The sequence below is a fragment of the Papio anubis genome, chromosome 4, assembly GCF_008728515.1.
Source record: "Papio anubis isolate 15944 chromosome 4, Panubis1.0, whole genome shotgun sequence".
In the NCBI taxonomy this organism is placed as follows: Eukaryota; Metazoa; Chordata; class Mammalia; order Primates; family Cercopithecidae; genus Papio; species Papio anubis.
The window spans coordinates 59,892,072-59,906,667 of record NC_044979.1 but is presented as its reverse complement, the minus strand read 5'-3'; the positions used below and the strand labels follow the sequence as shown (position 1 = coordinate 59,906,667).

The 14,596-nt window shown below is 38.6% G+C and overlaps 1 long non-coding RNA gene across 1 annotated transcript; it reads right to left on the bottom strand.

Annotated features, from left to right (window-relative positions):
• Positions 1-1,768: 1,768 nt before the first annotated feature.
• LOC110742879 lies at positions 1,769-5,996 on the bottom strand. The gene is made up of 3 exons (XR_002521119.2): positions 5,315-5,996; positions 3,638-4,618; positions 1,769-2,815 (listed from the first exon to the last, which is right to left on the bottom strand). It is a non-coding gene; the product is annotated as an uncharacterized LOC110742879 (long non-coding RNA).
• Between the last annotated feature and the right edge of the window lie 8,600 nt (positions 5,997-14,596).

The following is a 14,596-nucleotide window of genomic DNA, read 5'->3' as shown; positions in this document are numbered from 1 at the left end:
AAAAATGCAAAAATTAGCTGGGAAGGGTGGCAGGCGCCTGTAATCCCAGCTACTTGGGAGGCTGAGACAGGAGAATCGCTTGAACCCAAGAAGCTGAGGTTGCAATGAGCCAAGATCACGCCATTGCACTCGAGCCTGGGTAACAGAGCAAGACTCCTTCTCAAAAAAAAAAAAAAAAAAAAAAAGTAAGACAAACTTGTGTCTAATAATGGCTAATCATGTCCACTTCATATTTTTTTTTCTTTTGGTAAAATGTAACATTGAACAAATAAACACAATTCATTCCACCCCAACAAGTGTTATAAAATTAACATTCAAACTGAAAATATAACACGCTATTTTTCATGGTTACTGAAAAATTTAAATCCCATTTATTTAGAAATAAAATTGATAAAGATTCTGTCTTGATAAAAGGTATTGGAATGGTGCATTTCAAAAGCAAATGAGAACATTATGCTGGATGATAAAATTTTCAGACAGAAACAATAGTTAAGTAATTAGCCATATGCAAGACCAAACAATAGATTTTTTACTTCCAATGCTGTAATTTTTAGTTCTTGAACTTCCATTATGATTCTTTTCAAAACAGTTTTCATGTATTCTTTGACATTGCTCTCTGGTTCACCGACTTTAATGATCATTTCCTTTAAGCCAGTCACTGAACATATTTATCATTAGCTGTTTGAAAGTTCAAGTCTGCTAATTTCAATATCTAAATGATCTCATGATCTGGGTCTATTAAATGTCTTTTCTTTTTAACATTTATCAATTTTTTTCTGTTTCTTTACACATATGTTCTTGGTGCATACTGAATAATTCAGATGATACTGAACAATTCAGATGACAGTACAGACAATGGATTCTGTTATGTTCCTCTGAAAAGTCATAATTTATCTTCCAGTGTGGAGTTAAATTACTGATTGGCACGCTGAGCTTTTGGAAGCTTGATTTTGCACCTTGCTAAAGAAGGTGTATTTAGGCTTTCCCTTTATTCATAAGAAAAATCCTTAGTTCTAAGACACAAAAATACGTGAGAGTGTGGACTCTCTTTGGTTACCATGGAAACTCCTCTAACCTAATAGATTTTACATTCAAAATTCTAACTTTCCTTCAGTGATCATCAATCAGTGTCCCACTCACCCTCTTCTGACATCCATCTTTTACTTTCTGCTGAGTTTCTTATAGATTTTCCCGCTCATGCACAAAGAGTCAGCCAAGGGAATGAGGGGACTTTATATACAATATTGCCAGCTTTCATTTTGTGGCTTCCTTCATTTTCTGAATGTATCTTCTCAATTTCCAGCCACCTGCCAAGCTCAAACTCTGATATCACACCTCAAACCTGTAACACTGCAACTTTCTGCTTCATCTCTGGAATTTGCCCTAGACCCTGTGGAATAGGCAATGCTCAGGAGAAAAGCCATAAAAACATAGATCTTGCCCAGTGAATAATCCTTTTTCAAGGGTCAACTTACCTCAAATTTCTGATTAATTTGTGTCAGTCTCCAGTGTTTTTAATAGCTCAATTTCTACTTTTGTATTATAACACATGTTGTCCATGCTTCTTTTTTTGTTTTTTGAGATGGAGTCTCACTCTGTCACCCAGGCTGGAGTGCAGTGGCACGATCTCAGCTCACTGCAAACTCCACCTCCTGGGTTCATGCCATTCTCCTGCCTCAGTCTCCCGAGTAGCTGGGACTGCAGGTGCCCACCACCACGCCTGGCTAATTTTTTGTATTTTCAGTAGAGATGGGGTTTCACAGTGTTAGCCAGGATGGTCTTGATCTCCTGACCTTGTGATCTGCCAGCCTCAGCCTCCCAAAGTGCTGGGATTACAGCCGTGAGCCACCGCACCTGGCGCATGTTTCTTAATTGTTATTTGCAGTAGGGTTAGTTTGAAACAAGTCACTATGACATTACTGAAACACAAGTTTAGAACTGGATTCCTTGGAGACCTAGTGGACCCCAGATAGGATCCAAAGAAGTTGAGATGTTAGATTGGTGGGGTCTCATTGTTGTAGGACTTTTCCTTAGTTCAGCTAAAAACGAGCTTCTTTGTCCCACAGCCATGAAAATTCAGGCTCACAATTTAAATGGTGAGTAACACAGGGTTTTATTGGGTAAAAAGGAAGAAAAGGGGGAAACAGGGACTCTTGCAAGGCCAGAGTACATCTGCTAGAGTGCTTCCTGCCGGCAGCTTAAATCCCAGGTTCCACAGAGGAAGAGGTGGGGCCAGGCTCCTCCCCGCTGCAAACCTAGTGAACTTCCCAAGGCTCTACCCTAGTGGATAGGCTGGTTGGAGTTTCTCCAGGGACCCCCCTCCCACCTGGCTGTCTCATCATCTTCCTCCCTACTTAGAAAGAGATGATCTCCTTGTAATGTTTTATTGTATTCATCATTGTTGTTACTTATAAGATTTTATTTGGAAAATAAAATCTGTTAAGAGTAATTTGGAAAATCACTGCAGCAGACCATTTATTAAGCAGATTTTGAATAAAATCATGACATGTGCTATAGCAGACTTTTAGATTTTGATTTCAGTTAATGACTAATGTTAGGGATTATGGTAAAATTTTTAACAACCCAAAGCTATTTTTGTATGTTCAGGCTTCTTTATTCATACTTCTATGATATTGAAACAAATAGCATTTCCAGGCAGAAAAAAAACACTTTTATTTCAACAGTTTACGGAGTGTGTAACTTATATTTAGGCTGTTGGCCAACATAGGAACAAAAATTTTGATTGAAATTGTCAAATAGAGTCCTCTCGTTCCAGATTCCTGGTGATAGGAATAATTGAAGTATTCTGACACTCCTGAAGTTGAGAATACAACAAAAGGAAAAATTATAATGAAGTCACTATAGAATAAGGCCAATACATATTTTATTATATAGTCAACATAGTTATATAAGATAGCAGTAAAAATATTATATAGGGCTGGACACGGTGGCTCATGCCTGTAATCCCAGCACTTTGGGAGGCTGAGGTGGGCAGATCACAAGGTAAGGAGATCGAGACCATCCTGGCTAACACGGTGAAACCCTGTCTCTACTAAAAATACAAAAAAATTAGCCAGGCATGGTGGCGGGCACCTATAATTCCAGCTACTCAGGAGGCTGAGGCAGGAGAATGGTGTGAACCCAGGAGGCAGAGCTTACAGTGAGCCGAGATCGCACCACTGCACTCCAGCTTGGGCAACACAGCAAGACTCTGTCTCAAACAACAACAACAACAACAACAAAAATGAAGGCAAGAAAAAAAAATATGAAAGCAAGAGTGACATCAGGGGATATGGCCATGTAGGAATGTACAAAACTCTGTTCCTTTAAATAAAGCTAGCAAAAATTGTAAGAATCAAGTTTTGTGGAATTCTAAAATCTAATAAAAAAAATCTACAACAACCAGGAAAGCACTTAATGAAAAAAGAGCTTTTGAGTTCTGTTAAGAGGGGTCTCTGGCATTTTAACCTACCCTAGTGCCATCCCCAACTCTCCAGCTCTCTCATTCCTTGTGCAGGTTACTGGTACCAGAGGAAGCAATAGAAATCTTATTTTTTTGTTTTTGATTGTGGCCATGTGATTTAATCTGTCTGGTGGTTTCCTAGAGGACTGACTCAAGTGTTTGCGCTTGTTTCACCTGCACTGGAGCTTCTCTATGGCAGATATTACTTCCAAGGTGGCAGTTTGTGAAAGCATTTAAAGCAAATGTATTAGCCACTGCCATTTGGGGTGAGCCATAATAGTCACGCAAAGCAATAGACCAAAAAACCTGGGAAGAAAGAGCCAGAAGAAGAAAATACTTGAGAAAATAAAGGCTTAGAGAAACTTGTACATATTTCAGGGAAACTAGAAACCAACATGCATGCCCAGGCTAACAACATGCTCAGAGAAGACCTGAGAAGATTATAAGCTCTCATCTCTGATTGATCTTCCAGCTTACACAAGCAGGAAGTGAAGACTAAAGTAGAGTTATAAACTGTCTGGCTATGCATTCCAGGAATGTTCCAACACAGAACCAACCTACAAAGGCACGGGAAGTTATTTTTGTTTTTGTTGTTGTGGTGGTGGTGGCTGTTGTTTTTAATACCAGACATTAAAGGAAATATCTGCAAATCACCAGCTGACCACAAGACTAATAGAACACAGACTTCAGTGGTCACACATAACAAAAACAATAAAGACTTAATTTTTCAAAATACATTTTGAGATTTAAAAAACGGAGTGAATTTGTTGTCTGTAGAACTGCACTATGAAGCATGCTGAAATAAGTTCTTGGATCTGAAAAAAATGACATATATAGAAACTTTCTGCAGGAGTGAATAAAGAATATAGAAACTGTATTTATGTAGGTAAATAAAACATAAAACACAACATTTCTATATTTAAGTTTTTTAAAAGATAAATGACTGCATAATGAAAAATTTAAAACATTGTTTACTAGGGGTTATAATATATATAGATGTAAAATATATGTCAACAATAATACCAAAGACACAAAAGAGAGGTTTTGGTAAACAGATTTATACTTGTGTTGGGATCTTGATCACTCTGAGGTGTGATAGTTTGCTACGAGGTCTCACAGGACTCAGTGCATAGTTATACTCGTGGCTATGATTTACTATAATGAAAGAATACAAAGCAAAATCAGCAAAGGAAAACATCAAGTGGGACAAAATCTGGGGGAAAATCAGGCACAAGCTTCCAAGAGTCCTCTCTTAATAGAATCATACATAACACTGAATTTCTCCATCAGTGAATTGTGACAACATGGGTAAAATGCTGCCAACAAGGGAAGCTCATTAGAGCCCAGTGCCAGAGCCTTTATGGGAGGCTAATGATGTAGGCACCCCCTGGATGGCATGTACCCAAATTCCAGATTCCTAGAGGAAAAGTGGGTGCCCACCCTAAATCATGTTGCTTCTACAAATGATTTAGGCACAGTAAATAAACCACTTTCTTTTCTTTTTTTTTTTTTTTTTTTGAGACACAGTCTTGCTCTGTTGCTCAGACTGGAGTGTACTGGCACAGTCTTGGCTCACTGCAAGCTCATTGCCTCCTGGGTTCACACCATTCTCCTGCCTCAGCCTCCCAAGTAGCTGGGATTACAGGCATGCACCACCACGTCTGGCTTATTTTATTTTTGTATTTTTAGTAGAGACGGGGTTTCACTGTGTTAGCCAGGATGGTCTCGATCTCCTGACCTCATGAACCGCCCACCTCGGCCTAGTAAACCACTGTCAATCAGTTAATTGTGAGAACTCTTCCAAGAGTTAAATTTCCATATACCAGTCAAGGGTGGGACATGTAAACAGACCTTTCAAGGGATAGTAGTGAGGCCTGCTGTGTTAACTCTCTTCTTTCCAGTACTGTTGCAAATTTCTTACAGTTCATATGATGTGGTATAGTAGTAGTTCTAAGGAGACTGTGATAAAATGTATATATAGTATTCTTTAGTGGAACCACGTTTTATAAACAATTACAGTAAAAAAAAAAAAAGGCAATTTGAAGTATTAAGATGGAATACAAAGAACACTTGATTAACCTAAAATAACGAGTGGGACAAGGAGAAAAATAATAAAACGGGGTAGATCTAAACTGAATATCATCAAGAAGTACACTAAATGAAAATGGACTAAATATTTCAATGAATAGGCAGAGATGGTTAGACTGGATAGAAAAAGTAAGACCTCAGGTTAAAAAAAAAGTATATTCTGTCTACAAGAGATACACTTTAAATATAAAGACTTGGAGAGACTGAATGTAAAATGATATAAAAAGATGTACCATGCAAATTTTAAACATATCTGGTGTGGCTATATTAATGCTAGGAAAACTTAATAACACAAGAAGTTATTACCAAGATACAGTCATTTCACAATAATTAAGAGGAGTCGGCCAGGCATGTTGGTTCAGGCCTGTAATCCCGGCACTTTGGGAGTCCCAGGCGGGTGGATTGGGAGGTCAGGAGATCGAGACCATCCTGGCTAATACAGTGAAACCCCATTTCTACTAAAAATACAAAAACAAAATTAGCTGGGCATGGTGGTGGTGGGCACATGTAGTCCCAACTACTCGGGAGGCTGCGGCAGGAGAATGGCGTGAATCTGGGAGGCGGAGCTTGCAGTGAGCTGAGATTGGGCCACTGCACGCCAGCCTGGGTGACAGAATAAGACTCCATCTCCAAAAAAAAAAAAGAGTCCACTCTACAAAGAAAAAGTAACACTGGATACAACTAAGGATAAAAATCAACAGATCCAAAATTGTAGAGATTTTAATATGTCTTTCTGGGTAAATGATTGCAAACTAGAATAAATGAATGAATGAATGAAAAAAGAAAAAGAAGGAATAATGGAAGGAAGGAAGGAAGGAAGGAAGGAAGGAAGGAAGGAAGGAAGGAGGGAGATATATAAGTTTATAACAATATTGTCAACCCACTTGACCTAATTGACATTTTGTAAAACACTATACCCCTAAATTTGCAGAATAAGCATGCTTTCAAGTACACATGAACTGTTCCCTAAAATAAAACATATTCAATCATTAAATGTTTCAAGAAATTTGAAAAAATTTAAATCTCACGAAGTATTTTCTTCCAAGACAAAAAAATTAAATTAGTCACAATAGCATAAATACAACATCACTCAAGTTATTTCTATACTAATGAGAGGTGACAACGTGCTAGCAGCCCTCGCTGGCTCTGGGCACCTCCTCGGCCTAGGAACCCTTCAGCCCAACGCTGCGCTGTGGGGGCCCCTCTCTGGGGCTGGCTGAGGCCAGAGCCGGCTCCCTCTGCTCGCCGGGAGGTGTGGAAGGAGAGGCGTGGGCAGAAGCCGGGGCTAGCTGTGGCACTTGCCAGCACAGGTTCAGGGTTGGCACAGGCTCGGCTGGCCCCGCACTGGGCGCAGCAGGCTGGAACCTGCTGGGCTTGATCGCAGGCTGGGTCCAGTGCGTGGACCGCCATTCCCTGAACCGCCATTCCCTCTTGGCGGGGTTGTTGGCCACAATGGCGGGTCTCCGTCTCTTTCTCCTTTCCCCTCTTTTCCTCTTGCTTGTCTGGGACAGCTTCCTCTAGGCTGCTGGAGTGCCGGGACTAGGTGACGCAAACTGCCAAAGTGAGTGCCAGTGAGCAGTGAAGCTGCTTGTGCTTCTGGGACAGGTGGGGGACTTAGAGAACTTTTGTGTCTAGCTACAGGATGGTAAATGCACCAATCAGCACTCTGTGTCTAGCTAAAGGTTTGTAAACGCACCAATCAGCTCTCTGTCAAAATGGACCAATCAGCTCTCTGTAAAACAGACCAATCAGCTATCTGTAAAATGGACCAATCAGCAGGATGTGAGTGGGGCCAGATAAAGGAATAAAAGCTGGCTGCCCAAAATGAGCAGGGGCAACCTGTTTGGGTCCCCTTCAAGTTTGTGGAGGCATTATTCTTTTGCTCTTTGCAATGAATCTTGCTGCTGCTCACTCTGGGTCTGCACTGGCCTTTGTTAGGTGTGACACTCACCACAAAGGTCTGCAGCTTCACTCCTTAAGTCAATGAGACCACAAACCCACCAAAACTATGGGCACATCTGTAGGAACAAACTCTGGACACACCATCTTTAAGAACTGTAACGCTCACCGCGAGGGTCCGCAGATTCATTCTTATTGTCAGTGAGACCAAGAACCCATCAATTCCAGACACACTAATAAGTCTTAATTTATTTGGGGAATGAGATTAACACTTCTAAAGTTACATTAATATTATATGAGAAAATTCAAAATACAGGATTTTTTTCACGGATTCTTTGTCACTCTGCTTTATAGCAAATTCAGTATTTTTTTTTTTGATAAAGGAATTAGTTATTTGAAATTTCAAAATATAGTAATGAGTTTTGAGTTCCTTTTCCTAATTGTATGGATTGGGCTGCTGAAAAAAGTTATACATTTACTTTTGATAATTAAAATTGTGTTCAAGGGCAGGAACAATCTCCTTTTGATTCCTAGCAGTAAGTTTTGCATCTTGAAGGTGTTCAATGAATATTTGTTGAACGAATGCCTTCATCCTTAATTTGGAAAGTAGTATTTGTCAAAAGAAAATGAAATAACAATACACATGAAAAATTTAGAACTAATACAGTATAAGATTTAAAGTATATTAGTCAAAATAGATATATGTTATTGAAATAAAGCTTTCATTAAGCAAAATAGGCTTTGGTCAGTTTTTCATCCCACTTGAAGACAAAGACCCCGGTGATTTGGATGGTACTAGAAAAAAATGTATGATAAAAATAAAAGTAAGTATATTTTAGAATTCCAATTTACATTATGAAGTCCAGTTTTGGACAATATTAAATTATATTTTCAGCATTCACATCTTGTCTTTCTTTGTACTGTAAGACTCAGAGAACAATTCTTCGTCTTTCTTGAATTAGATGACAATCTAAGACCTTAGAACAATGGGCTATGCAAAAAAGTAATTCTATTCATAAATAGAAAAAATCATACCTTAAGCCTTTAGGAAACAGAAATTTGCCAACACACTCTCTGTTTTCCTTTTACCTTTTCTTTTTTACCACGTATTTTGCTCAAACATACTCAGTCACTATCTAGCTCAATACCATTACTCTTAAATTATATACCAGGAAAATTCTTTTTATTTATTTATTTATTTATTTATTTTTATTTTTTTATTATTATTATACTTTAAGTTCTAGGGTACATGTGCATAATGTGCAGGTTTGTAACTATGTATACTTGTGCCATGTTGGTGTGCTGCACCCATCATCTCGTCAGCACCCATCAACTCGTCATTTACATCAGGTATAACTCCCAATGCAATCCCTCCCCCCTCCCCCCTCCCCATGATAGGCCCCGGTGTGTGATGTTCCCCTTCCCAAGTCCAAGTGATCTCATTGTTCGGTTCCCACATGAGTGAGAACATGCGGTGTTTGGTTTTCTGTTCTTGTGATAGTTTGCTGAGAATGATGGTTTCCAGCTGCATCCATGTCCCTACAAAGGACACAAACTCATCCTTTTTTATGGCTGCATAGTATTCCATGGTGTATATGTGCCACATTTTCTTAATCCAGTCTGTCACTGATGGACATTTGGATTGATTCCAAGTCTTTGCTATTGTGAATAGTGCCTCAATAAACATATGTGTGCATGTGTCTTTATAGCAGCATGATTTATAATCCTTTGGGTATATACCCAGTAATGGGATGGCTGGGTCATATGGTACTTCTAGTTCTAGATCCTTGCGGAATCGCCATACTGTTTTCCATAATGGTTGAACTAGTTTACAGTCCCACCAACAGTGTAACAGTGTTCCTATTTCTCCACATCCTCTCCAGCACCTGTTGTTTCCTGACTTTTTAATGATGGCCATTCTAACTGGTGTGAGATGGTATCTCATTGTGGTTTTGATTTGCATTTCTCTGATGGCGAGTGATGATGAGCATTTTTTCATGTGTCTGTTGGCTCTATGAATGTCTTCTTTTGAGAAATGTCTGTTCATATCCTTTGCCCACTTTTTTATGGGGTTGTTTGTTTGTTTCTTGTAAATTTGTTTGAGTTCTTGTAGGTGCTGAATATTAGCCCTTTGTCAGATGAGTAGATTGCAAAAATTTTCTCCCATTCTGTAGGTTGCCTGTTCACTCTGATGATCGTTTCTTTTGCTGTGCAGAAGCTTAGTTTAATTAGATCCCATTTGTCAATTTTGGCTTTTGTTGCTGTTGCTTTTGGTGTTTTAGACATGAAGTCCTTGCCCATGCCTATGTCCTGAATGTATATACCAGGAAAATTCTATTTCAAACCTTGATCTTTACCACTTTGTCGTCCCAGCAACAACTCTCTTTTTCCTTTATCCATCTGCACCCAACTCTGATGAGGTGGAGAAAAAAGACAGAGTGTTAGTGTGGAAACAAACACAAGGGACAGAGTGATTTATCAAGAGCATGGATGTTATCAGTGATGATGAAAATCAAGAATAGATAAGCTCTTTCTCAATCCCTGAACTCTCGTGGCCTTTTGTGGAAAGTTGAAAATTACATTAGAAACAAAAGGAGTGTTTTAGAGATGTCAAATAAATTGTTTAATAAGACATACAGTAAATATTTAATGTAAATATCTTTTTTTCCCCTGTGTAAAACAACTCCCTAACTGTACAAATTAGTAAATATATTTAGGCCAAAATAAATAAAATGTGTTGAAAATAGACTAGATAGCATGATAAATTCACATGTTATTCTGACTATCCTTAATATTATTATTTTGTTATTTAATGGAAATAGCATTAAATGGGAGTGAAGAAATCTAGGCTGCAGCCAATCAACAGTTTGACTTTAGGGAAGTAATTTCAGTTTCCTGAGCCTCAATTTCTTTATCTGTAAAATAAACTCTAAGGCCACTTTTAGGAATAAAATTCAGGACACTTAATTCTCCAGTTGAAAACTAAATTATTTGGGTTGAGGATACATGCCTGCATTTTCAGTCTGGACCTAAAGAGAGAAAGCAAAAAAAATAATATTGCATATTTTGTCTGGAAATTGATAAGCAGAACCCAAGTTTATCTTTGTTATTGTTGTTTTGTTTTGTTATTTTGACAAACTTGTACCTAGAACAAAATAAACTTTTATTTTCCTAGATCCTTCTAAATAACAAATTCAAATCATTATAAACAAGGAACAATAATGAAGCTATGAGACTGTTAATGATTACTGTTAATAAAAGGGAATCTTTTCATCATTTTTAGTAGGAAATTTTAGTTACATTCCTATAATAGTTGCTAAATAGTGATCTTTCTCTAGTTCACAACATTTTTGTCCTCTATTAATCTAGATTTCAGTGCAGAGCAAAATGATTTGTAAAGAAAATTAGATGGCTATGTAAATGTAGAACAATGATAGCTCTTACTCCACAGACCAAGGACCCTTTGTGGGAATTGTGCCAACCACCACTTATTTCTATTTCATTCCAATTATACATTCAGAGGCTGGTGAAATAGCCATCATGTGGATCCCAGCATCCACAATGCCATCATTGGGCCGAGTTCTGTAATGGCTTCGCTTTCTGGCTTCCAAAGACTTTGCTGAACCCATTCTTTTGTAAAAGTGTACCTTGGGCCCCTCCCACACTAGATTTTCTCTACTCTAACGTTACCACTTCTTTGAGTCTAGCAGATTTCTCAACCTTAGCACTGTTGACATTTTGGGCCATATAATTATATTTTTGTAGAGGCTATTGTATGCATTGTAAGATATTTAGCCACATCTGGCCAGGCTTGGTGGCTCACACCTGTAATCCCAGAACTTTGGGAGGCCAAGGCGGGCGGATCACGAGGTCAGGAGATTGAGACCATCCTGGTTAATATGGTGAAACCCTGTCTCTAGTAAGAATACAAAAACAAAATTAGCCAGGCGTGGTGGCGGGCACCTGTAGTCCCAGCTACTCGGGAAGCTGAGGCAGGGGAATGGCATGAATCCCGGAACCGGAGCTTGCAGTGAGCTGAGATCGTGCCGCTGTACTCCAGCCTGGGCGACAGAGCAAGGCTCTGTCTCAAAAAAAAAAAAAAAAAAAAAGATATTTAGCCACATCCCTAATCTCTACCCAGTAGAAGCTGCCAGCACCTCTCTAGTTGTGACAATCAAAAGTGCCTCCACACATTGCCAATGTCCTGGGGAGGGAGTGGAAACACAGTCATTTCTGCTTAAGAACTACTATGCTATGGCAATTCTGGGATTGCAGTGTGACTTAGTGTGGGCCATAGTTTTACATGAACACTTGTACAAGTATCCTAGTAGCAAGTTTGCAATATACCTCCCAATGCTGGGGGAATGTTTATAGATATTAATTCTGAGTGAGCTAGAATGAATACAGATCTTAATTTTAGATTACACTATATTGATAACAGGGATATGATTTGGTATGCTAACATCTGAGATTGGGAGTGATAGAAATTGTTTGTCTAGTTGGTGGACTGAACCCAGAACCCAATGGGGGCCCATGTCCAACAAAGCTGAGATGCCAAATTCATGAGCCTCACAGGAAGAGAGAGCTTTCCAGGTGCTCCAGTCAGAAGTTTAATTAGCTTTATTCTTGAGTGCTTATGAACCAATATATTCAAGTAGGTTTAAAGTGTCGAAGGCAGGTAGCTTCTTCAGCAGCAGGCTCCAACAGTGCAGGCAGCTTCTTTAGCACTAGGCTTTTGCAGACAATTAACCCACAGCACTCAGGAGCCAGAATACCTGATGAGCAGTTTCATCGTGGAGGGCCTCTGGTGAGACATCTCGCCGTCAACAGATTTCCCCAGCTACCAAGAGGGTGATTTCTGCCAGTTCTGAAAGGTATATTTTCTCTTAGCTCCATTGGCAGGGCACTACAACAAATTCTCTGCCTTTCAGTGAGCCAAGGTTATTTTCTCCCCAATAAAACCTGGATCTCAGGCCTGGGGTTATGTGAACTATTCCATGGACAATTATCTCAGTCCTAGGATACTGACTCTTGCTTATATATTCCATTTCTATACTTTAGAGTTCTTTTACTTCTAACCAACCAACCCCTTGTCACTCCAATCTCTTATTGTATTTAATAATTCTTTATATTACCCCTTTCCTTTTCAAATTGCTGTGTTTTTAATCTCCTGATTGGACTAAGACTTATACAATATTTAAAGATACATGATTACAAAGAAATAAATGAGTTTCCTCTGTTAGTACATCCAGTAGGTATTAAACTTGTGAGCATTGGCCCTGGTATTAAGTGTTCAGCAAATGCTTAGAAAACACAGCTCCACCCCAATACTTAACATACTTATTTGCCTTATGGTAATTATTTAGCCACTTGTGACAAGAGTAATAAAAATAAATCCTCATTCAGTATTTATATAATTGTTGCTATTTACTTTTTTTTTTTTTTTTTGAGATGGAGTTTTGCTCTTGTCACCCAGGCTGGAGTGCAATGGCGCAATTTCAGCTCACTGCAACCTCCACCTCCCAGGTTCAAGCAATTCTCCTGCCTTAGCCTCCTGAGTAGCTGGGATTACAGGTGTCCACCACCATTCCCAGCTAATTTGTATTTTCAGTAGAGACGGCCTTTCACCATGTTGGCCAGGCTGGTCTTGAACTCCTGACCTCAGGTGATCCACCCACCTTGACCTCCCGAAGTGTTGGGATTGCAGGCATGAGCCACCACACCTGTCCTTAACTTTATTAAAAATTATTCTGCACCAAATTTCAGAATCTATGTGTGCATATAGAAAATCAAACTTGTGGGGAGGGGAGCGGAAATCATGTGAAATCCTCATGGGCTGCATAACAGTGTTGGGTATCTGAATGAAAGTCATAATACTCCCAGTAAAGAAAGACGAGATCATAGATACAAGATAGATAAGGAAAATATTTCAGTGAAGACCCATATCACAAAGAAAAAGCTAACCCTGCACGTTAACTTTGGTATGCTTTTTAGTTACCTTTGTACCTTAATGAGCTGCTATTCCATTGCGTAACTAAAAACTTGGCCTCAAAAACAGATAATGAGGTCATGTAATACGCAAAGCACCCTGTAGAGGACAATGTTTGTTACAGCTATGTTTATAAATCCTAAATCCAAATAGGAATATTATGGACTTGCTATATTGTGGCACAGTTATAAAGTCATTTGACTTTTTCTATTAATGTTCTTCCAATAGGCCAACACTGGGGAGGCCCAGCATCTGGGAACAATTTCTGTAAGAAAAGTACCAGTTCTTTCCTAAAAAAATTGTTTCCGCATTATTGAGATATAATTGACAAATAAAAATTGCATATATTCAAGATCTACAACATGATGGAGATATATATATATATATATCTCCTCTGTGAAATGATTACCACTATCAAGCTGATTATCATATCCATTATCTCACGTGGTTGCTTTTTTTGTAGTGCGAATATGTAAGATACAGTCTTTTGGCATATTTCAAACATATAATACATTATTACTAACTATAGTCACCGTGTTGAATATTACGTTTCTAGAGATTATTCATTTTATAACTAAAAGTTTGTAATCTAGTCATTCCTCCTTCCCCCAGCCCAAACCCCCACTCATTGACTCCTGGGAAATACCTTTCTACTCTCTGCTTCTATGAGTTCAACTTTCCAATTAAAAGTAAATAAATAAAAATTTAAAAAATTAAAAAAAAAAAAACTACCATATGATCCAGCATTCCTACTTCTGGATACATGTTCAAAAGGAAGGTATCAATTCTTTAACAGCCTCGTTCTCCTTTTTCTGGGGAAATTGCAATTAGTATCTGTTTAGAATTAGTGTTAAAATTCTATAAAGAAGTTTGAAGATAAAGATGAGTGATGAAACCTTATGAGTTTTATAAACTTCCCACATTATTTCTGCTATTGACAGTCTGTTTCCCCATAGCTATTACCAGTAAAATCCTTTACATAAAAAGGAAAATAAACGAGTTTACACATAAGCCAGATATATCAGAATCTGGAAAAACAGGTGTTAGCTGACCTCAGGATTGTTTCTCCATGTGTGAAACACGAAGCTGTTAAAACTCTTTGTTCTCAGCCCAAGCTTTCCCTTTCACCTTACCACTCTCCCCATAACTATAAGATT